Genomic DNA, 26,121 nt, shown 5'->3' with positions numbered 1-26,121 from the left:
CCACTAGTGGTAGCTTCCCATTCACTTGGACAGAGGTTGAGGCCCCAGTAGCAGACAGGCCCCTCCTCCACTTCTTCCTAAACCCTTCCCAGCAATCAGTATTGGGAGAGAGGTTATTCTACATTTATGAATTAATTCCACACAGTTTAACTACTAGGAATTTCTTTGTCGTGCCTATATTTCAATTTGTCTCCTTCCCAACTAATACAGAATATTTGAAGAATTAGTAAATACTATTCTCAGGACAATATTTTGGTGTGTGTGAAAGGACCTGTATTAGTAACCCAAATGGAGATCCGATACAAAATTAGTATGCAGCACTTAGAATCAAAGTCAAAGCTAACACATACCTTGGAAAGGTTTCTCTTGAAGTCACATCTGTATGTTAAGTGTGGCTTTATTCTCTTCATAATTTATTTTCAGAATTTTAATTATTTCTGAATACTACATATTTTTATTGTATAATTCTTCACTGCTTTTATCTTTTTTTCTTTTATATGTCCTAAGGTTTAGGGCTTGAATTTTTTACTTTTATTTTCATGAGCTCCTGAATTAACCATTCATTCTTTTTGTAGTACTGCACTCTATCTACTTTCTCTACTTTTTATGACTCAGGCTGCAAACCTATACACACTTATACAGGAGTAAGTCCCATTGAACACTATGTAACTTCCAAGTAAATATGAATATGATCTGGTTGCACTTGAATTTGTCGCACTAACTGTCCTCCTCATGCTTTGGTCATATTCACATGTAGTAAATATTATCGGCTTAATATTCCATAGTATGTACTTCCCTTCAACCGCCACTCCAGGCTTGAATAGATAAATAAGCAAGGAAAAGGTATCTTAGCATTATGTCTCAATCTAGGAACATGCGCTTTCCCCTCCACCCTTTTCACATTGGTAAGCCAATAGTAAACAATGGTTAAGGCTGGCTAGCAATCATTGTTTCTCAGGGTGAAACAAACCATGATCCTGAGTTCAACTAGCATACTAAACTAACCTTTGCTTAACTCGCTCACAACAGGGGAAGATCAAGGTAGCAGCCCTTCACACTTCATGGAATGCAAGAGCAGTGGACTCCAAACTGTTACCAGAGAACAAAATTCCACCATCTTTTTATGTGTTTCCTTGGCCAAAATGGCCAAAGCATTTCCCATTCTGTCTGAATGTAGGTGGAAGCCCATTAAATCAAGTTGTAACATTGCCACCTGAGGGCCAAATAAAGAGACAGACACAGCTGTCTTTACCCAGTGCTAGGGGTGTGGGGCAGCTGGGCACCAAATTCTGGGGGGTGCCTGGCATCCACAGCTGAAGCCGCCTACGCTCTTAACTATCTACCTGTTATGAAATAATAAATAATTTTGACCAACCTAGAAAAACAAAATACATATATACCTAGGTATTGCCAAAATGTATACCTAGTGTTTCACTAAAGGACTTTCGACTTTGTGCACTCATTTACCAGAGACGGTTGTCATTCACAATGGCAGCGCTTGTCATTCTCAATGGCGCCGTGCACGTGAAATTAACTCTTACGTCATAATAAAAGTTCATTTGTGGGCTAAACTAAATTTGAGGACACTGGGTGGATCTTTGCACCCCAGCGGCGTATATGCTAAAGACTGCACTGGAGACAGACATGAAAGCTGGGTTGTACTGGGGGCCCTTTATGTAATATTAAAAAACAAAGTCATAACCAAAACAAAAAAAAATCCTTCCAGTAGCACCTTAAAGACCAACTAAGTTAGTTCTTGGTATGAGCTTTCGTGTGCATGCACACGAAAGCTCATACCAAGAACTAACTTAGTTGGTCTTTAAGGTGCTACTGGAAGGAATTTTGTTTTGTTTTGACTATGGCAGACTAACACGGCTACCTATCTGTAACAAAGTCATAACGCCATCCTGCAGAGGGCAACTATTGGTGTGGGAGCAAGATATGAACCTGAAATAAACTACAGCCATTAGAGTGACCAAATCCCTGCCTGGAGGCACATCTGTCCAGTCCAAGTCCAATTTGCAGGCCACATCATGAAGGTAAGGAGGAAGGCCTATGCTGTTCCACCACTTTCCTCAGCCCTGCAATAAACAATTATGAACGTTACATGTGATCTTGATGATATGACTTCACAAAAATGTTACATTGGCTCAAGTTAATCACCAATTTAACCTAGAGAGGTCCTGCAAATTAATTAAACTGTTTTAATGTAAAATATGCCATCTGTGGATGTCTTTTGGTTGGGAGCAAAGATGAACCCATTTATTTAGGCCAAGCCAATAAATTACTCTGTTGCCCTGTTAGAAAGTTTCCAGCAGCTTTCTTCTGTGTGTATATTCACTATGTGCCTGTTTAATAGACCTCCCTACTCTCATTAGCGTTGATCACCAGCTTCTGTTACATCAGTTATTTGATCTATTTTTTCTAAGATTGCAGTCAGACTCTAGAAATCCTGTTCTGCCTAAGCTACTGCATTAAATAACATACTTGATGACTCACACATGGGAGTGTGTGAACTGATTAATCTGAAAAACATTGGGGTGATAAAGCATTAAACATGTGGTATCAGCAGCCAGGGGTAAGTGAGCCAACCATTAAGCAGGCACCAGGTCTTGCAGGGCTCATAGCTGCAGAAAAATAAAGCTAAACAGGATTAAAATAAACAATTAAAAACTAAGAAGAGAAGAGTATGTAAAAAACCTTTAGAAGTCAGATGGAATCAAAATGTTTATGCCTATCTAAAAATCATCAGGAATGAGACGTTTCTTAACATCCCTAGGGAGAGACTTACAAAACTGAAGTCCTGCCACAGAAATGTCCCTGTACTGTACTCTCGCCAATCAAAACTCTTTTAGTAGTGGGACCTACAATTATTTAATTATTTTGTTTTAATTTGCATTGTGAATTATCTTTGGATAATACTTTGTATAATTAGAAGGGTCATATTTAAATACCTTAAATGATTATTATAATGAATAAAATAATATACATAAATAAAACAATTCTCACATACAAAGCATCACTTGATGTTACAGTCACCTGATGATACGCATGTGTGAATTATGCCAGCTGAAATCAACAAGTCAAGTTTATGTGTAAACGAAACAGGCATTTTGTTATCCATCTTGCTCTCCACTGTGGGGATGGAATTTTTAAAATTTGGACTCTTTGATGAAGCTAAAGAAAGAGGTGAACTGGGGTGATTTTGCTCTTCCCCGAGTTGAAGAGTGATGTCAACAAACAACACCAAGTCATATCAGAGACCTCAGATAGCTTTGTGCTGCTCTATTTTTCTGTACTCTCTGCATTTCTAGCCACTATATTTCTTTATTTTCTTACTGTAGGTCCAGGATCTCTGCAAAAAGAGATGGGGAGGGCGGCTGGCGAGGGCGGGATATAAATAAAATTTATGATTATTATTATTATAAATGCTGCTTTTGGAGCACTGCAGACCTCAGAGATTTATTTCTTTTTTAAAAAAGCCTCTGCTGCTCTTCTTTAAGTTAAAAGCTTCATTTAGCTTTAAGCAGAGCAGTGGAATTTTAAAGTTCTACAGCACTCTACAGGCAGCATTCAGGACAGGTTCACCTTGTAATACCTATCGAAAGACATTCCCTTTAAACACAAATAAGCCCCCAAAAGCTGGCATGGCCAGTGTGAAATTGCTATTTGACTACCTCTTAATTATTTTAAGGTATGAAAGAACAAAAGACAAACCACCACCACCACCCAAAAAAGAAACTAACATGGATTTTGGAATAATGGTTGACCTAAAAAAAGTATTAGCCTAATATGGATTATGGATGAAATAAATCACTTCTACTTTGCTCACAAAAATCCATGGTCTTATTTGACTGCCAATTGGCATGCTTAATCCACTCTGGCGGGTCTCCTGTGCCTGCAAATTTTATCTGCTTCTGCCAAAATAAGGAAAAGTTTTTGATTCCCCCTAAGAATGAATTGCAAGCACAAAGCTGTGTTTTATACAGAACAGCTCAGAACCCAAATAAGAGCATTTTCACATAAACATTAATTTAAAAACTCGGATGAATTCCATTGGCAAGTTATAAGATGTTAACATTTCCTTCAATGGTAAGTCTTTTCAAACACTCTAATCACACTTTTACAAGTTTTTTTTGTATCCTGTTACTAGAAAATATTAAAAGAATGATTGGAAGTTTGAAGCATCACCTTGGGAATTGCTTTTACAGAAAAGTATAATGATGGAAGAAATTGATTTTTCCTTGTCTTTCACGTTCCTGAACTATGCTTTTTTTTTTTTTTTTTTGTAGCAGACGCAATGCAGTTCCTGCCATCACTGTCTCTTTCATCAGCATTTAAGAAACCATGAAACAGTGTATTAAACACCGTTACCATGGAAGGTTCAAGGCTAGCCATTTACAGCCTCAAAATAGAGATAAGTTAGTTACTGAACCAAGTACTATACTTAGATGGTGGCAAAGTCATTTTCCCCTTCTGCCTACTGCTCTTTAAAGAAGCCTGCAATGAGAAATCAGGCTTTCCCATCCCTCCCATTGGAATCAGGCAAAGATTTACAGATGTTTAATCCATGCTAGAGACAGTAATGCACTGGATGAAATGAAGCTGAATTGTGGCAAGACAGAGATGCTATGAATTTGAGCTCCTGAGTCTGGGAATGGGCAGAATGGGCTAGGGCTGCATGAAGACAACACTATTTCATATTCCTGCAGAATCTAGTTCAGGCTTAGCACCATTGCTGCAAATTCTTGATCCAACCTAATTAGGAACAAAGCAAATTCAGAGTGATGACAATGTTTCCTAAACAGAAAAATACTTTCCCCCATTCATCTGACCTTCATTGACTTTTACTCACATTTGAATAGCTAGGTACCATTATGCCATAGTTATGTACCCAAGAAATTAGCAAAAGAAGGACATTATATAACACAGCTAAATGTTCACAAAAACTGCTCCTCTTGAAAAACTCTTCTTGAAAAACTGTTCAATCTTGCAGAGTAGCCAAGAGAAATTGTCACAACTGAAGAAAACAAAGGACTCTTGTGACCAAATAAACAAACCTATACACCTGTCTTGTTTAAGCGCAAGACAACAGCTATTATTTTATTTTACTGCCAAGTGTAGTTCTTTAACAAATTATTTTAAATATGTTTTTGGTAACAGTTTTCATGAGTAACAGGTTTTTTGCTGCTAACAAAAACATTCCATTCAACTGCACATTTCTGTGATATTATTTCTTATAATATAATAGAGGTAATAATTGGATAGGTTGTTAAAATATTGGTATATCAAGAAATGCTCAGCTGTCAACACCACCCATGTGTGATACTTGCTCCAGCCCAAGCTTGGCTAGAATTGGCTTGTCAATATGGAAACCTGTTGCCTAATACTAAAGGATTTACTTTTAAATTAACCAAGACCACAGTCTTTTACTGGAAATCTTTCATTTACTTGCCAATACTGTATTCTTTCCAAATTCATCTATCTTTCAAATTGTTAGTCATAGAAACACTGACTGAATGCTGAAGGCCTAAAGCATATTACATGCCACAATATAGCAATGTGAGTTCAATACAAGTAGCAATACAAGTTGCTATAAAAGTCTCATCTAACTCAGTAGGACTAACTGGGTAAACATGTTTTGGATCAGGTTCCATATTTTCAAAATTTATCTATACCCCAACATGATATTAAGGGGGGAAATATGTTGTACTGTAGTGAAACCAATGAGGCTATGGATCAGCTGGGATTTCATTGACTTGTAGAGTTGGAAGGGACACTTAGGGTCATCCACTCCAACTTCCTGCAATGCAGGACTCTCAACTAAGACAAAAGCACACCAAGAACTCAGGCCAATATAAGTTTCATTAGTGGGAGTGGTCCCTACTCACAATTCAATAGTCAACAGACCCACTCCCACTATTGAAACCTATATTGGCCTGAGTTCCTGGAATCTCAACTAATTCTTCCATGACATAAAGCCATCCAACCATTGCTTAAAAATCTGCACTGATGGAGAGTCTGTTAGAAGTTAGAATTCCTGCTCCATGATTGCAGTCATGGGATTTTTGTCTTTCACATGACGGTGTATGTTTTGACTCCACAGAGTGGGAAGTGACGAAGACAGGATGTTTGTGTTACTGTGTTCCATGAAGTGGGACTTTTGTCCTTTGTTCTTTTTCTCTTTGCTGTCTGATGCTAGAGAGGGAGCCATGTTGCAGTGCTCTCTGTGTGTTTATATGTAAATAAAGTAGATTAGCCAAAATGCTGAGTTGCTGAGGTCTGTCACACAAACTCTGCGGATCCCTAAGTGTGCCAGTGTTGGTTGGCATCAGTTGCTGTGATGTTTGGGCAGAAGAAAGCTTTTGAAGCTCCCGAATGATCGACCAGGAGGGAGGGACCATGACAGTTGGGCATGTGTCTCTGCCAGGGTTCTACTCAAGTGTGGGCTGAACTCTTGACAGAGTCCACCACCTTTTTAGGGAGTCTGTTCCACTGTTGCATAGCTCTTATCATCAGAATGTTCTTCCTGATATTCAGTTGGAATCTCTTTTCTTGTAACTTAGAGCCATTGATTTGGGTCCTATCTTCCAGAGTAAGAGAAACAAACTTCCTCCATCTTCTATGTGACAGCTCTCAAGATATTTGAAGGTGGCTATTATATCTGTTCTCAATCTCTTCTTTTCCAGGCTAAACATACACAATTCCCTCAACCATTTCTCATGAGGCTTGGTTTCCAGACCCTTGATCATTTTGGTCACACTCTTCTGCACACCTTCCAGCTTATCAATGTCCTTATTAAATTGTGGTACCTAGAAATGGACACAGTACTCCATTGTAAAATAAAGTGGTTTTGAAATAAGAGATCACAGGTCCGTTGAACGCTCTTGCTGCTGTCCACAACTGCTCAGTGTCTTTAAATTTTATTCACAATAGACCGTAAACATACTCTGCAAAACATAGTTCTGCCAATTCTGTACATCAGTGTGATCCTGTAGGTAGCATCTTGCTCCTGGTTCAAAGAGCCAAATTCATGACATCCACCCTGAAGCAATGGTCTTATAGCCTTGAGCAAGTCACAATATATGTAGCATTCTTCTGCTTCTTTCTTTTTTGTTTTGCTCTACTTTTTATCCAGTCCCACTGGATTTAATTAGGCTTACTTAAGAAAGCATACACAGGATTGCAGCCCTCATCTCAATTTGTCATCTGTAAAATTGGAGTAATAGCTCCCTGCTTCAACAGTAGAAGGTAAAGAATATTGTGTAACATTTGCACATTTTAAGTGCTGCTGAAAGGTTTACATAACCTTTTTTAAAACTAAAAAACCCCCTTCAATTCGTTACCTGACATTGTTACAATTACAAGATACATTCTAGAATCATGCCCTCTCCATCCTACTTTTTTTCCAATTAGCAAAAGTACACCAGACCTTGACAAGTTATCCATTAGCTCCTCTAGCTTTTCCCCCACCTTAATACTTGATATTTCAAGTGGAAATAACCCCTGAATCTCCTAAGACAAGAGGTTCTGAAACAAGGAGATGACACTGTTCTATATTGTTTCTGGATGACTTTGCTTGTCTATATCTGTCAGGTTTTCCAGCTTGGTGCTTGCATTAGTAGCATTTACCTGATCTGTCAGTATCAGAGACCTTTACAAGGTCAGCTATGTAACATGAGCAAAGCTTAACCATCAGACAAAAGAAGCTGGGACCTGTGTCTACCAGCTTACTCAGTGGTACAACAGTTCCCTCCAGGTTGTTAGAACTTTAATTTGATTTACCATAATAATGTGCATCACTTTGTGTAAAGCGATTAGGATAATGAAGATACAGGCATAAGAAGTGCAGAGTATAGAGATGTGTTTCCAGCAGTTTTTAACCCCACCCCCTTAAATTTAAAGGTGAACTGTCCTAATTCACTTCACAAAATGTTATATAAACCTTTGAAATTCACATTTTTTCCAAATTTTGCAATGCAGTTCTCTAGCCAAGTAATATTTCTAAAAGTACATAGTAGTGAAAATAGCATACAAAAATGCATTATATTAGGGGAAATTGCTTCACAAAAATCTGTGTATGCCTAATAAAGGTTTGACGAAGTAAAAATCTGTTTTAGGATTAATTGTTTTGTGAAAATGTGTATATTATGTGCATTAGGTAAATTGTTTCTGATAATATTTCATGTGCACTTTAAAATCTGTGAACTGTGAACTAAAGTGAAAACATGGATAATTGAATTTGAGACTGCAAAAATGAGAAACAGAAACTGAATTGACAGATTTCCCCATGCCTACTGAAGACAAAACTACGGTAAGTCACATTTTGAGGTTCCTACCCAAGTGCAGTGTCTAAAGATCACAGAGAAGCCAAGTGAGTGTTAGTAAGTTAGCTGTGTTGGGAAAGGATCTTGAGGATCTACTTACATAAGGAGACTCTTTCTGAATCAGACTAGAGGCCCATCTAGTGCAACATCTCAGTGACCAGTCTTTAGGAAGCTCACCAGAAGATCTGGAAGGCAACTCCTTCCTGTTGTTATTCCCCAGCAAATGGAAGCAATGTGGAAGGGGCCTTCTGGTAAATCAATGGCTTTTTATAATTCCACAAGGGGTGGGGATGGGGCAGGCAACTTATGGCAAAACTGTTTGTGTCTGTTAGCCTAATTTCATGTAGGTAGAAATGTGGTGGCAGAGAGAAAGGGAAAGGTGGTGGCAGAGAGAAAAAGAGGTAGTACACAAAAAGAATTGAGGTAACAGAAGGAGGGAGGTAACAAAGAGAGAGAATGACTGACTGAGGTTGTGGCCTGCCCTACTGCTGGTGTTGGCTCCTCAAGCAACATACTACACTTAAAGAACTGTAATCCTTGAAAGGAAAATAAAAAGGTTCCCTACCCCGCACTAGAGTATTCCATGAGCAAAATGAAACAAATACAGTGGTACCTCGGGTTAAGTACTTAATTTGTTCTGTAGGTCTGTTCTTAACCTGAAACTGTTCTTAACCTGAAGCACCACTTTAGCTAATGGGGCCTCCCACTGCTGCCTCACCGCTGCTGCACGATTTCTGTTCTCATCCTGAAGCAAAGTTCTTAACCTGAGGTAATATTTCTTGGTTAGTGGAGTCTGTAACCTGAAGCATATGTAACCTGAAGCGTATGTAACCCGAGGTACCACTGTATGTTGTTCCACATATGCAACTGCTTGTTCAAGTGAAGGGTTGAGAACTCCTACAGACTCACTTTTAAGAAAGCGGTTTCACAAGTATTTGTGAAACCATACTCGTCGGAATGGTGCTGGTATTCATTCAGTTTACTTTCTGCAGGGCACCTACCCAACTGGACAATTTCTCACTTGCTTGTGGAGCAGAATGCAACGCCCAGTAACGTCTCCATCTTTTGTGATGCCTTTTCTATGTGCAAAAAGGACATACCAAAATGAAGACTTTAGCCCAGTGGCAGAACATCTGATTCACATACATAAGGCTCCAAGGTCAATCTCCATCACCTCCTGACTGCCCCTTGACTTAAAACCCTGGAGAGCTTATGCCAGTCAGTGAAGGCAATACTGAGTTAGATGAACAAAGGGTCTCAGTCATTCGAAGGCAACTTGTTGCATACATGTTTTGCAAAAAAGGATGTGTATAAAAGAAGAATCCCAATACTGATATCCATAAGTCTCTATATGATTCTTAGTATATTATATTTTTCTTATAAACCCTTCAGGACTATCACAAGTGAAAATAGAATAATTTAGCTTTCTGTGTCTATTTTTCAAACCTCACCACACTACTGCAGAAGGTGACAGTGACAGAATCACACAATGATGAATGCACTTATTATCTTTTAATAAAATATATAGCAAATTGGTGAGATTCTAGTTTAATAGCTGAATGCAGGAAGTTGTAAATCTCACAGTCTAATCCAACTTGAAATCAATATTTGTTTTCTCAAGCATTTTAAAGGAAACACTAAAAAAAAAGAATATGCTTTGTAGGCATGCTAAATGCAATTAAATCTTATGAGCAAATTATGCCTTCAAGTGCTATAGCTGCAATGCAATGATGGAAAGCATGATGGGATAAAATTGCAGAACTCTTGCAACAAAGACCACATCAGCTGAAAACAAACATCTAATGTGTTGTTTAAGCTGCAGTCTGGACTCAATGGAGACTACTTCAGAGTAGACATGTATATGACTGTGCTGTGAATTATAACTCACTGATGGGTTACAATGTTCCTACCTTCTCTGCTATCAAGATGTTAGGTAGGAACTTTGCAGTCTTCATCAACCTGTTCTCCAAATTCATGACCTCTAATGGAAGGTAAATAGAGAGTGTATGGATAAAAAAATTAGGAGAGGGAAACAACAGTGAACTTAATGTGGGTATAAATGTAGGCAGGAAGAACCAGCTGCACAAATATAAGATGGGGGACATCTGGCTTGCCAGTAGTTCATATGAAGAAGATCTAAGGGTCTTAGTAGAACAAAGCTTAACATGAGGCAACTGTGTAATGCAGCAGCAAAAAAACAGTACACCTTGAGTATTTCTGGGCACCACATACATTTCTGGGCACCACAATTTAAGAAGGACATTGAAAAGTTGGAATATGTGCAAAGGAAGGAAAAAAGATGATCAAGGGTCTGGAAACCAAGCCTTATGAAGAAAGGTTGAATGAGTTGGGTATGTTTAGCCAGGAAAAGAGGAGATATGATCTCCTTCTTCAAAAACTAAAGGGCTGTCACATGGAAGATGGAAAAAAAATCAGTCAGAATATCCTTTCTTGTAATTTGAAGCCATTGGTTCAGGTCCCACCTTCTGGAGCTAGAGTTCTGACTAAATATAAGGGAAAGGTTTATAGTTAAGAGCTGCTGGATAGTGGAATGGACTCCCTTGGAAGATGGTGGACTCTGTTAGTGGAGGTTTTTAAACAGAGGTTGGATGGTCATGTGTCATGGAAGCATTAGCTGAGATACCTGCATTAGAGGGAGTTGGGCTAGATGACCCTTGGGGTCCCTTCCAACTCTATACTTCTGTGATTATATGATTTATCCACACTGATACTTGGAAAATGGGAAAGGACCAGCCTACTTTGTCTAACTTCATTCTTTGTATAATTTACACAAATTTTGCCTAACATATTGCTCCAAGCCAACTGTCATACCTCTCACATATAGGCCAAATCTCATTTGTAATGTTGCATCTCATCATCTTGTTTTGCAAGGTTCATAACTTGCAGACTCATTCTGTCCACAAATGTCACAATATAAGCTGAAGGAGGAGAGGCTTGCTTCACTAATTTTGGGTATACACCTCATTTAGGGGTGAGAGCAATAGCGCCATTCTTCCCTGAGACAAACAGGACTCTTGTTACAGGAGCAATACCAATCTGTACATATGGCCATCTTTGGAAGATCCTCTCCTTTGTTAGGTCTCTACATTTACAGAACTTATGGGGTTTATTTTTCCCCCCAATATAGGTAGGACTGGGCTGAGTTTTCCTGGCCAAACACACGCCTTTGCATTCATGTTCACCAAACAAGATATAAATTATTTGGAGGGGATTTGGGGGGGGGGAGAAAAAAATAATTGTTTTCTCTTAATGATCAGTGACTGGGAGATGCCATTTTAATGTCTCAGGATACCCTCAGACATGAAAACATTGGCCACCACTGCCCAAGTATCATTACAGATAAAGACTAAGAAAAAAGAAGCCATTTTCATCCTATAAGTCCCCAAATTTAAGGTAAAGAGAACTTTTGGCCCAGTTTTAATTTGAGAGACACATTTGTTGTTGTTAAATATTTATAAGTCAATAGAGTAACCTCCACCCTTCAGAGGCAGTTTCTAACAGTCAGTACACAACGTAGATACCATTAAGCTTCAAAAACAGTAAAACCACATTATTAAAAATAAGGAACTGAGAAGAATCAGCAATATCAATAAAAACAGTCCAATAAAAGCATTAAGATCCAAAAAGAAAATGATAACAACACCACTTTCTACGGTAGGATTTTATTTTTCTTTGTATGTTTTTCTAAGATGGTCCCAGTAAGCATCTTTGAAAAGATCTATTTTAATTTTACTATGTATGAAAAGTTACTAACACCAGTAAGGTCATAAAGTAAAATATGAGAAGAATTAATAGTCATGAGATATAGATAAAAGCCAAGTGTAAAAACATTTTTAGGAAGGAAGGAATGAAGAAAGAAAGAAAGAAAAGAAAGAAAGAAAGAAAGAAAGAAAGAAAGAAAGAAAGAAAGAAAGAAAGAAAGAAATCCCTTGTTTTTTGTTTTGTTTTTGTTTTTGAATCTGCTGTGCTGGGAATAGTATGGTAACATTACCTGAATACTTTAGCCTGAAGCAGTCATTTGTCAATACCATCAGCACACCCCATCTTTCAGCTAATTTGGTAAAGTTGGAAAATCAATTCTGTTTTAGAAATACTAATGCCACAATCATTATCTTTGCTCTAAGGGCTTATATTTGAACACAACATAATTCAGATTAATAATGCATATTTAATAAATGCTAGCATGGGCACCAAAGAAGCATTCTGGCTTTCAAATGAGACTCAACACAAGGTTGTAATATCTAATCAATAATTAATTATAAACTGGTTGACCCAATAGGCGTCTGGCAAATGTATATATTAAAGGCAAGGGACCTCGTAAGCTGATTTGGGAGGTGACTTTAAAAAAACCCTCTAAAATAATGCATCGTTTTATTTTGGAACTTTTCAGCAGTGACCCCCATAAATTAAATTAAAAGCACAATTTAATATATTGTAGCTACAGTGCTCTGAACTAGTGCCACATCCATGACACATTTTATAACCGAAGACTAGATGGTATATGTTGTTACTTCCATACTGTTTTGAAGCAGATTTCACTAATAAAATGCATTAAAAAAAATACAGAGGTGGGCAGAGGGCCATGGAGCCAATCCTGATCAGGAGTGAATTACTTAATCCTTACCCTTATCCTTACCCTTCCTATTTAATTGTCCCAATGAAAATTGCCACCACCCTCAAACATTTGGGGCTTGGGAAAGAGGGGCAGCCTGCTTGGCTACAGGGTAATGGCTGTCTGGAAACAGAGTTGCTATTCCACTTCCAGCTTAAAAACAGAAGAGCAGCAACTGGACGTTGCTGAATTCATCCATGAGAGGAAGTCACCCTGTCTGATAACAGATTCAGGAGAGATAGTAGGATGCATTGCAGTGGGTTGGATAAGATTACCCTTTGGCTTTATAATTCTCCAACCCTATGCACTTAGGAATGGTTAGCAACTACTTAAATTGTAAAACCCTGGTTGACAGTACTCTAGGATCCTCAAAAATGGAATTGCTTCCTCCTTTTGACAGCAGGAATCTAGTATTTTTTCCTCGGTACAAATCTGACTAGAGAGACTATGTACTTCATAAGACAGTAAGAAGAGTGGCCTTCTGAGGGCTCCAGATAGTGAGAAACAAGGTAAGCTAAAATATGATGCTCAGTATGATTTATAGTGTAGAAACCCCAGCTAAACGGAGGGCCCTGCTGTCATGTAATTATCTGAGAGTATCTCAGTTCAGAGATTCCCCATAGCTCATAATACGTTTCTGTTCACTCATTACAAGGCCAGAGAGTGTCTCCCACTCTCCCAGTTGTAGAGAAATTTAAAACTTGGATATGTTGTCAAGCATGAGATTGCCCCACTTCCTATTCAGCAGCAGATTTCAGGATGCAGAGTTAGAAAGGTGGGGATGATTGTGCAGTCAATGATACATCTATATTCCAGTCTCACTAGGGAAGTCATAGCAATTTCTTGCAAGGAGCCTCCCAGCACATTGCGTTCTTCCAACACACATTTGTGAACAGGTACTATAGCAGGGAACCTGTGACTCTTCAGTTGTTGTTGGACATGGACTCCCATCAGCCATAGCTGCTGGCTAAAGGTCAGGGATAAGGGGAGTTGTGGTCCAACATTTGGAGTGCCATAGATTGCTTATCCCTTGAATATAGGAAGGATTGAATATGAAATGCAAACTCTTGACTTGAAGAACAACCTGTGGGTTTCTGATCAGAATAATGACCTCTTGAGTTCAATAAGGCTTAATCCCAGGTATGCAGGTTGTTGTTGTTTAGTCGTTTAGTCGTGTCCGACTCTTCGTGACCCCATGGACCAGAGCACGCCAGGCACTCCTATCTTCAACTACCTCCCGCAGTTTTGGTCAGTTATGCAGGTAAATGGGGCTTATTTCCAAGCAACTGCAATAATTCTCCACCCTGCTTTGGAATAATCTTAAATTCCAAAGCAGAGTGTAGAATTATAGTTTATTTTTTCAGTTACATTGGCCCCATGTGTCTATTCCAGGGAACAGGGACTTAGGCCTACCACTCTGCCAGGTATCCTACTCCAAGTTGGGGATGATACCCAACTAAATAACACCAAGGTGTGGCACTTAAAAGGTGTTTCTAAGCATTTCAGAGATTGATCAAACATGGAAAGTCCTTCATACCACATGTCAAAGCCCATGTTTGTGCCTTTGTGTGCCCATGTGCACCCACACACTTATTTGGGGGAAGAAATTTCACATCACATCAACTTCCATCCATTTTGAAAACTTAAGCCACAGTTAAGCTGAAGTGTTCACATTTCAGGCAGTCACTGCACATGCACAGATGACAGTGCATAAACAGAAGTTAGTTTCATTGAACTGGAATTTGAGGGGGGCTTGCAGGCACAGGGAAATAAATCAGGTAATGTGCAACAGGTGAAGATGCCCCCTTCTGCGGTGCAACATAAAAATGCAATTCAAAATTCAGCAGAGGGGAACGACATTGCTGCATTTCAAGCTGTTAATGCTTGCATTCCTGAAGTCTCACAAAGTCCATTTCCAAATGGCAGATGGGGGCAATTGCAGCCCTACAAGAACGTGAAGGCCATGATTTTTAGGCGAAGCTGAAATCTTGACAGAAAAGTATACCTTCCATAGAAATCTATCCATCTGGGCTGGCAAACAGACTTCTCAGGATGATTTTGCAATTGTAACTGCTGCCTTTCTAGGGAGGGTTAAAAATTGGTTTGCAAAATGACAATCTGCTGAATTATCACTTGCATGAAGGGGTTGATTTTACAGAGGCATAACTAAAGAAGATAGGAGAACACACCACATAATATAGCAGAGCAATCTGTCCTGTAAATTGCATACACATTTTAATGAGCATGCTCTAGGGGCAAAAAAGTCTACAATAAGGGGGTGGGGGAAACACCTCTTTATTCAAAAGACAGTACAGCAGCAAAAGGGAGTATCTGAACTTCTGACATGCTGGCCACAAGGTAGTTAGAGGTCAAGGCTTAAACTCTGAGCTGTCCTCCCAGGACTCACACCAAGTTATGTATCCAAGGGCTTGCTTGCTAACTCATTACATTTCTTATCACTCACTTCATTTTTCTGCAAAGCACTCCTTTTTTCTATTGGGCTTGTCTTTTGCATTGCATTAGCTCAAGGCACAATCAAGAATAAATAAAGGCAGCCATCATGGGGGATGGGAATATAAGAATACAGATTTAATAATCCCTATTAAAACAATACCTTAAAAAGATGTGTGTTATATGAGCATAAACATGATCTATAGGTGTTTACATGTTTTTCATGCAAACAGTAGTGAACCACAGAATACCTGGCAACAAGTCCTGCTGGTGTACACAATCCCATGGTAGATGCTAGCATGTAGTCTGGCAAGCTAACAGGTCCAGAATCTAGTCAGGTCAGGTTCCCACCTCTGTAGCCAATCCAGGGGTCAGGGCACCTGGAGGTGAGTCCTGCACAAGCACAGCTCTGTAGAGCTCCCTAGAACATCCAAGTCCTGATCCAACCAATGTGGAAAGTTGAGTAGACACAGCATCTCAGTTTCCTTCCCTTTTATACCTTACATGATGATTGCAGCATCTGGGCTTGATGGGGCATGTGACCTTCATCTGTTCTGAGCCTACTCCAGCTGAGGAATCACACACCTCCTCCCAGACCTAACACACTTGACCTAGGGGGCTGGCTGTGGGCCCTTGCCTACCACAGCCTCCTAGAGCCTTCCTCTCACTGCCCTTATGCTTTAGAGTCCATCATGTTCAGGGAGACGGGGGGGGGGGCTGGCTCTGGTGATGGGTCCTGTCCACAGAACCCCAACCCCTTCCCCTTCTCCATTGCCCCATTAGTATTTTCTATACCAACCTCTCCTATTGCATCTCCGGCTTGCCCCAGTGTGTCCCTGTGAATCTTAGCAGGGTTGCTTTCACTAGTTTGAAGCTGGATTTGCAGGTTGAGAGCTATACAACATTGTATTAAAATGTTCTTGTGCAGAACATGGATGCCACAGAGAATTAGGGACTCAGAAGGTTAAATTGTAGAAATGATATATAATGTGTAAGTTACTTTCTTTCACCCAATTCCCCAACCAGTCTTCCTGTCTTTATGCTTAAGGGGCAAAAGTGCACCTTGCTACCATTAGTTAACCTTTGTTTCACACAGTTCCCCAGCCCTCCTTCCTAAGAGGCAAAAACACATTTTGCCTACAATTTGTTGAGCTTTCTTTCACCCCTGACCTAAAGCAAGTTATGTCATTGCATTAATTTTGCAGCCAAGTGTACGCAAATTAAATATGCCTTAGATTAAGAGTCTTACACTTGGCAGAAATTATGCTCCTTGGGTTCCATGCTAAATTTTCTGTGACACTACCAGAGATAGGCACTTGATTTCTACCATAAAGTTACTGACTGGTACTATGATTCTTTTATGGAGAAAGATTCTTTTATGGTTCAGTGTTAGAACATCTATCTTGGAAGTAGACTGTCCTAAATTCAATCTCCAGGTAGGCTTTGAGAAGACTCTTGCCCAAATTACTTGGCAGTTGCTGCAAGTCAGCAAAGACAATACTGAGCAAGATGGAACAATAGTCTAATAAGGTGTAAGGTAGCTTCCTATGTTCTGGTGCTATACAAAATATGACTGACCTATCTTCTAGGAAAAGTACTGTTAGAAGTTGTATTAGAAGTTATAAATGAGATTGGCTATCCAATCTTAGTCATGCTCAGAGAGCAGAATGGAAAGATGAAATTGGAATGGTTCATAAGTCCTAGCCTTACATTCTTTCTTAAGGCATTCTTTCTAGGATGGACTCCTAGAGGTTCAGGAGTAACAAATACATTTCGGGAGGCTGGGTATGCTTCTTTGTGAATTAGTGTTGTGGGGTATATTTGGACAAAATTGAGAAATAAATAGACAAAGGACCAGTTAAGACATGTACCAGTAAATCTGACTTGATAAAATCATTCAGTTGAATATGGGAAATAATTTTGCATAATAGAAGCAACAAAAAAAAAAAAAAAAGAGTTTCAGCTGGTATGGAACTTTTCTCTGCATCATTTGACCAGCCTTGCCTCATTGACAGATTTTTTTTACTATAGCTAATCTTTCCCCAATAGATAATATGTGGGGGTATGTAGTCAATGAAAGCTATAGTAGGACTATTGTAAATAGCTGCATAAATATTCTTTGATCGTTAAAGCAGAGGAAAAGAAATGTGAAAACACACAGTTAAGCTGTCATTTGTCAAACTATTGAAGAATGTAGAAAATCAGCTAATTTCTTTCAAAATCAATATCAGAAAACCTAGAGATTGGTCGGTGCTCTCAAAATGGCTAAAACTTTACCCATATTCCCCAAATGCTCAAACTAATGATAAAACACCATTCAGAAAGTGTGGCATAGTGCAAAAATAAAATAAAATTATATGCAATGAAAATGCCTGCATATCATTCAGTATTCCTTATTACAATCAGGCATCTATTCATCGTCCCTAGATATGCTCATGAATATGATGTATAATGTACTGATACGTTTCCCTGCTCTAAGAACACGTTATCATGTTCAGTAACATTAAAAAGAGGAAATTTGTATTCAGTGCTCAATGTGAATGGTATTGCCCTCAATTTGTTTAAATGAATAGAACTATATACTATAATTTTGTATATTTATCTCCATATAAATTAGAAAAATGTAATCACTATAAACTAAACATTTATCACGGAAGACAACTGAGACTGTTGAGTGAATAGGGGAAAGAGTGAATAGGGAAAAGTATTGAAAGCATTGTCCCATCTAGAACAGTGTTTAGAGAGTTTTATTTCCTCTGTGTGAAAGAATATTCATTTCTACCCCACAGAAAGTGCTACTATATTCACGATGGTGTTAGTATTCTTAAATCCATGCACATTAAATTCTTTGAATTATACCCATTAAAACAATTAAGCTGCCACCACTTATATGTATTTCTGAAAAGACTAATTCTTTCTTACTAGGAGTAGATGTGCATATATATATATATATATATATGCTTTCGTAGATTTTCACGGGTACAGGAATGCAGGTTTTGGTGTCCTCGGGTGTCTTCCCGTGTAAAAGTTGGGGTGTCTAGGCGACGTTTCGACGAGGTCTCACTCGTCATCTTCAGGCTGGTGCTTTCGGCTTCTTGTTACTGGAACAGAGCGGGATCTCAATGTTTGAGTTCCTATAAATACTGTAGAGGGGGTGTGGTGTCTAGCCTCCAATGTTCTGGGCAGAGAGGAAGTTCCCAGGCTAGTGTGCCTTTTCTTCTTTTGTTCCTTAATTACTTGAGAGATACCTTGAGAGATACAGCCATCTTCTCAGGAAAACTCTTCACAAAGTTCAAGAGGTCAAGACACAAAGACTTTAGCAACTAATCCACACCTAATGACCCACCTAAGTGGTACTCAGGATATCACTCAAGAAATCACTCAAGGTATCTCTCAAGTAATTAAGGAACAAAAGAAGAAAAGGCACACTAGCCTGGGAACTTCCTCTCTGCCCAGAACATTGGAGGCTAGACACCACACCCCCTCTACAGTATTTATAGGAACTCAAACATTGAGATCCCGCTCTGTTCCAGTAACAAGAAGCCGAAAGCACCAGCCTGAAGATGACGAGTGAGACCTCGTCGAAACGTCGCCTAGACACCCCAACTTTTACACGGGAAGACACCCGAGGACACCAAAACCTGCATATATATATATATATATATATATATATATATATATATATATATAATTTACAACATGTACATTATTGTGTGAAAGGCTTTTCCTCTCTTATGAGTTACCAAAGAACACTCTGAAGATCAACAAATACAAAGTTCTCCTCTCTGTTGCTAACAGTCTAAAGAAGAGGGGTTGGGAACTATTTGCTCTAAAAATTAAAAGGGACATACAGTATTTCCCTGCTCCTCTGCTATAGGTGTTGGATTCAAGAGGAGAAAGAAGCACACAGTAAAATACCACCCCCAACTTCCTCAGTCACCATCCTTTTCCATGACACATTAAATCTATGACTGGAGTAGGGCTTGGGAAGTTCATTTTAAAAGGAACTAGTTCAAGGTCAGAGAAGACTCCCTGGAAAAGATTCTGATATTGGGAAAGATGGAGGGCACAAGGAGAAGAGGACGACAGAGGATGAGATGGTTGGATAGTGTTCTCGAAGCTACCAGCATGAGTTTGACCAAACTGTGGGAGGCAGTGGAAGACAGGAGTGCCTGGTGTGCTCTGTTCCATGGGGTCATGAAGAGTCGGACATGACTAAATAACTAAACAACAACAAAGTTCAAGGTCAACATGCCCCCAAAGGAATTAATCAGTTAACAGTCAGGAGCTGGTTCTTCACTTCAGCTCAAGTTCATCCAAAAGATCTTCAGCAAAAAGCAAAAACCAGCATTCATAATGTTACAAGCTGCTGAGCTGAAGTATAAAATAAAATTAGGAAGACTAAAAAAAATCAAAGCACACACAAATCACAGTGGAATGTGAATTGTTTAATTTCTTGTTTCCCAGCTGATATGATTTTTAAGGTCTAAAGAATCTAAAAACCAAAAAATACAATATGAATTAGTAATTGTTCCACATTCTCAACTTGATTCACCTGGTAGTGATGGAAACTACTTTCAGACATAGTTCAAAAATTTTCAGTGCACTTTGTTAAACACAGTTCCTCCTAAGCACTGGATTGGATCTCCTGGATTTAGATGTAATAGTCAGAATTACAAAGAAAAATATCACGATCAGGTTTCATAGAAACTTGAAAGGGATCCCAAGGATCAGGTCATCTAGTCCCACCCTCTGCAATGCAGGAATCTCAGCTAAATAATCACTGACAGATGTCCACCCAACTAATGCAACTGTGCTATCAGCTGCAGCCAACATCAGCAAAGGTGGAGGGTGATGGAAACTGCTGTCCAAAACACTGTGTTGGCTACTCTTGTTATAAGCCACTAAGTTGTTTGACCATGCACAGAAGGTCCAGGAGGGGCAAATCAAGTAAGTTAATTCCAGAAAGCAGACCAATCATAGTAATCCCTCCTCCCTGATTTCCTTGCTTTTTCTTGTTTGGTCTGGCAGCTCAAACACACTCAGAGATTGAAAAGTTCCTTTGCTTCCTAGGCACAGGAACTTTCTTGAGCTAAGTCCTACAGGATGGCTGAAGAAATGAATTACTCCCAAAAACTTTGTAGTCGGCCTTTGGGCTTTGTTTTCTTTTGTTTTTTGGACAACTTCACGCAGGATAAGGGTGACACCCTGTGTTTCTTGGAGAAGAAATGAAACGAATATGAAACACTACAAAAAGCAAAAGATTCTCATTTCATACAATAGCCAGTCTAATAATAGATATGGAGCAATCCCTTCTTCAACCTGACACACCTATTTTCTCAAATCTTCATAGTGCAGCATATTTCTTCAATAATATTGTATTATGAGATCAGTAAATCAAATGAGTAATTGCAGCAATTAATTATTTCGTTCAGTCCTGGTGCTAATAAAATTCATCTTTTGTGGCAGAAAACCTAGTGGTAGCTGTTCTGCACAGAAATTTTCTGCTTCTGCCTGCCCCCACTGCTGTTGCTTCAGAATTTTGGTACAAGTTCTCTCGGTATGATTCAGTAGCATAGGTAATTTTTTTAAATAACTAGTTGAAAAAGATCAAAGAAGACACTGAGAGTTACATGGAATTCGTATTGATCAACATGGCTGACTTCAGGCAAAGCAGGACATTCAGTCAGTACTGCACATGTTGTGAGTCTTGACTCATGCCTCTGTGTGTGGATATTAATTAAAAAAACAGTCAAGAAAAGCAATATAACTGAATAAATCCAAGTATATTAACTTAACCTCATGGGGCATCTAAACCACTATCTGTATTCTTAAGAGTGAATGCTTACTCAGAAGTAAGTAGGGCTTTTTTTAGCTGGAACTGACTGGAACTCAGTTTAGGCACCTCTCAGGTGGGTGCAATTGCCATTATAAGAGAACAAGGGAAGCATTCATGGTTTTGGCACCTCTTTTTCTACAAGTGGAAGTAGGTGCTGTTGTGTTCAGTGGGGCTACTCCCTAGAAAGTTCAGTTCACAGTTCCATGTGAAGCACTGTGGCCCCAATCCCCACTTCTCTGAGATACCCCAGAAGGACATCATGATCAACGGTATAAAAAGGTTGCTGAGAGATCAAGAATGAAAAGAGTCAAACTTTCCCACACATCTCTTTCAAATATCATCAACCAGGTTGACTAAGGCAGTGTCAGTGCCATGACCAGGCTGGAAGCTAGACTGAAAATGAATCCAAGTAATCCATTTTCTCCAACCATGCCTGAAGCCACTACATTCTTAAGCACCTTGCCCCCAAAGAGGATATTTACTGCTGGGGAATGGTTTAACCCTTCTGGGTCTAGGTAGTTCTTCTTAAGGAGGGGACACATCACCACAATTTTAAAGGCAGATGGTGCCTCTCTCTTCTCTAATAAAGGATTATTTACTCTCTGGAACCTCCTGTGCCCAGTCAACCCCCTACAGCTAGCTCTAAGAAGCCATGATGAGCAAAGGTCAAGGAGACAGATATCCAGTCACACTTCATTCCAGTATAGATGGAATGACAGTGCTCTACATGTTAACTTTGGACCTGCTCAAACTGTGGCATCCAAATCTGTCTAAAGCTGAATTCCTCTCAGAATTGTTAGAGCAGGCTGCTTAGGGTGTCAAAACAATGCTGTGTCGGCTAGATGACAAAAGTCCATTTATCACTTAGGAAAGCTTGGCCAGATGGATACTCATGGATGCAGTGGTGGTAGAGAAGTAAGTTTGCTTCACCACTACCATGTGATAGGTGTGATGATGTAGCCACACCTGTGCTCAATCATTATGTCTCAGCTGCTTCTGCGATGGTGGGTTGTTGTTGTTTGAGGCCAAACTAATTGTATTCAAAATCACTTACTAAAAATTAAGCATATTATATGAATGGTGCATATAAAAGAGTTAATCCTCATGTAGTACTACTGCATAATTTTACAAGTATTAATGCATAAATATTTATATACATTTCTATTTACTGAATTTGTTTGTGTCCTAATTACTTTATGTGCATAATATGCACATAATGTTATATGTCTAATAATGAATATAGTATGTGAGAATTGTTCATTAAAAAAAAAAATTAAATTACAAACAACACAAAACCCTTCCTTCTCTTGAGAACAAGGAACAAGATGGAAATTAAACATCAATGTTTTTGGTTTTTTTTTAAAAAACCAGGAAATAATGCATTAGAGAAGTTATGATTTATCTTTTGCTTAATTTACACTTTTAAAAGGAAAGATCAAATAAATAGGTTGCAACTGGATGACTAAAAGTCTATAAGATCAGAATTACACATATGAACACATGCATTATAATTTTCAAGGCCATGAATAACACAGAAAATAATAGGGTTCCGGTAACCTTTCATTGCCCTTTTATAATTTGATACTCTTTGATGATAGCAAAAATACTCTAAGTGCTTTATACTAGTACCTCTTCATCCCAGCAACAAGAACAGACATACAGTATAAATCAGTCTCTCACACAACAGCTTTGCTGGTAATCTAAACATAAACACAGACTTCCCAGCACATCAAGGACTTAATTTTAATAAGTGATGCTTACTTAATGGCCACAAATGCAGCTTTCTGAATGATTGGCAGCTTAAATATGCAAGTGCTGCCAGCTGTTATCATCAAGTCAGGAATAGAGGCTATCGACTCAAAACTGAAGAACTGGAACATTAAATAGAACAACATGGGAAATATAAACAGTTCTAAAATGACAGACCTGTGTGTATCAAACTCACAATTCTTTTCACGTGGGATTTCCTAAGCTTTTCCAAAGTGACAAGCAATAACTGCATGTCTGTTAGACATGCAGATAGTCATTTGTGTTTTCTAGATATTTATCCACTATACTGCTATTATCATATAATTTAGGTGTAGCCAAGATGTAAAAAAAGAGAAAAGTATCATCAATAACAGTGATGAACACTCTCTTTCTGCCCAGTTCTCTTCAAATGATCTTGAAATACTGAAGAAATATAGAGGCTTATATTGAACAAAATTGAGTCCACTTGGATCCCATCACATCCCTAGATGGAGATGCAATGGGCTCCAATATATGTGGGTCTTTCATGTTCCCTCTAATGGTCCACTTATGAGTATCCAACTCTCTCTTGCAATGGGCTCCAAACACTGATGGCCTTCTTCCTCCAACCCTCCACTGATCCACCTATGAACTTCCACTCTTCCCATGCATTTCTGCTGATGCTCTCTCAATAGTGGTAGTAGCAAGAAGAAGAAAGGCTTATCTTATCTCCTCCTTCCCCCTCAGTCAATGACACCATCAAACTAGGTACTAAGAATGTTGGGAGATGTAAAATAACTCAGGAGTCATCCTGCTTTATTGTATTTAAGTCTCTTGAGTGTCATGTTCCAAGCCAAGCAACACAAATGTTGAGTCACAACTCTAATCCAGGGTTATGTATGATCCCAAGTCCAGCCTGCCCATGACATAGGCTGAGGTAGCTGCCTTGGGAAGCAGAACCCTAAGAGGTGGTGCCCCTGTGGGTGCCCCACCTGCCCCGCCATCCCACCTCCAGTGGAGAAGTGGAAGTGGCAGCAGTTTCTGGTGAGATCTCACCAAAAAATTCATGTGGTGTCATGAGCTCTGCAAGATCTTTCAAGAACCAGCCACTGCTGCTTTGTTGGTGCTGCCACACAACTCAGTTAAGGATGGCTGGGCTTCGATGGCATAGCAGTTGTGGGGTGGCAGGTTCCCATTTTGCCTCAGGTGGCAAAAGGGGATGCAGCACCCATGAATGACCCTGTTTCTGCCTGACAAGGAGGGGTGGAGAAAAACCTGATTCTGGGCAGATTCTAAACTAAATCTCCAGCAAAATGAATTACTGTGCAATCAGAATAAAGAATGAATGTTAATAATACTATAGCACCTATCAAGGCATCAGAATCTTTCCTTATTCCCACAATGCTTAAAGCATTTAGTGCAGAAGGTTGAGAGAGAGTGGCCTGCCCGAGTCCTTGTTGACTTAATTGCAGACATGAGATTCAACCAAGGATATCCCCATTCATAGTTCACAGTTTTACTCAATATGTTATATAGTTGTGTGCTGAGGTCGCCAAAACAACCCTACCCCAATAACTCCAGCGAAAGCCAGTGTGGAGGAACAAGATCAGGGATAACTGGAGCTGCGGCACAGACCCTCAGCTTCTCCCCGCTTGCTCCCAGGGGCTTACGCGGCCCAAACCCGATTCCAGGGGTTTGGACGAAAGGATGTTAAGCCCCTGAATTCCTTTAACGGAATTCCCGTGCAGCAGCAGCATTGGAGAGGCAGGCACAGCCAATCCATACCCCTCCACCAACCAATTTAAACCAATGCCTAACCGCCAACCTTACAAGTTGTGACTATTTGCTACGCAGTAGGCAAAAACCAATTGGCACACACTAATCAGCCAAAAGGAAAAATTCCTACCAGGCCCGCGCACCAAGGCAGACGACCCCATGACAGGCATAGCAAGGTCAAAGCACAAGCCCAATCAAGGGAGGGCAGGCGGGTGATCCGGTGCCCACAGCGAAAGAGAAAGGAACATGCTGTGAGCCTTGTTTAAATAACCTCTGTTCCCACCCCCAAATTGGCAACATCAAATTTACCCCAGTAACACCAACCACCAATCCGATCCAAGCCCCTTCAATCTATCCTGCCTGGCAACCGTGGGGTGCTTTGCTCGGTCCCATCCGCAACACGAGCTCTCCTTTAATGAGAACGCGCTTTCTCAAAAATTAACAAAATTTTAAGTATTGTAATTTAATGACTTACTCTGCTCCTTCAAGTTGTGGAAGGTTTTTTGTTTTAAAAAAGGGAAATGGCAGATAGGTAGTCTAGGGAAGAATAGAAAGGGATGTAGGACGAGAAGCCCAACACGATGGAAAAGAAACTAGAGTGAGCGATCCTGTAATAAAAAGTTACTCCAAGCCCTAGTGGTTGGAATTGCACCAGACTCTCTCTTAATCTAAGATATAGTTTGGAGCTCTGAGGATGCACGGGACCTCAAAGCGGGTATCTGACTCTTACACTCTTTTTTGATGTCTGTGTTCTGTAGACCAGATAAATTGGAACTGAACTGCACAAACAATTTCTGTTGCACTGCTTGAGATTTTTTAAAAAACAATGTATGCACAGCTCTGTTTATATTGTTGTCCTACTGACACAGATTAAATACAAAAGGGCCCTCATATTCAGTCAAAAGATAAACCAATTAAAACTTCTGAGGAATCAGCATTCATATACTTTGATGTGTGTTTTGCAGCTCAGGTTCCTCTCTGCACATTAAATAAAATATGCAGAAGCATTTTCAAGAATTCCATTTGGAGTCTTAGCAATTGTACTTAAAAGAGATTGCAGTTGCTTGAAAATCATCATGAAAAGAGCCTGACAACCTCCAGTTCTCCAGACAAGCATCCAATTTTTGTCCTCTGCTCTGCCTTGTCTCAGCACCTCTAGAGCAAAACAATAGACAATCACCTGCTCCTTGAATTAGCCAGCAGGTGTTACCTTTGTACTGCAGCTATATAAAGCTCCTGCCTCAGCTGGGTTTCCACTGTACATCTCAGGAAGTTAAAAAATAGAATTGGAATTTTGTTGCAGTTCCCGACATGTTCCTGGGTCAGAACTGGCCGTCACAATGGACTTTTTTAGACTCGGGGCTTTG

The sequence above is a fragment of the Podarcis gaigeae genome, assembly GCF_964106915.1.
Source record: "Podarcis gaigeae genome assembly, chromosome: 9".
NCBI classification, from domain to species: Eukaryota; Metazoa; Chordata; class Lepidosauria; order Squamata; family Lacertidae; genus Podarcis; species Podarcis gaigeae.
This window is presented reverse-complemented; position numbering follows the sequence as displayed.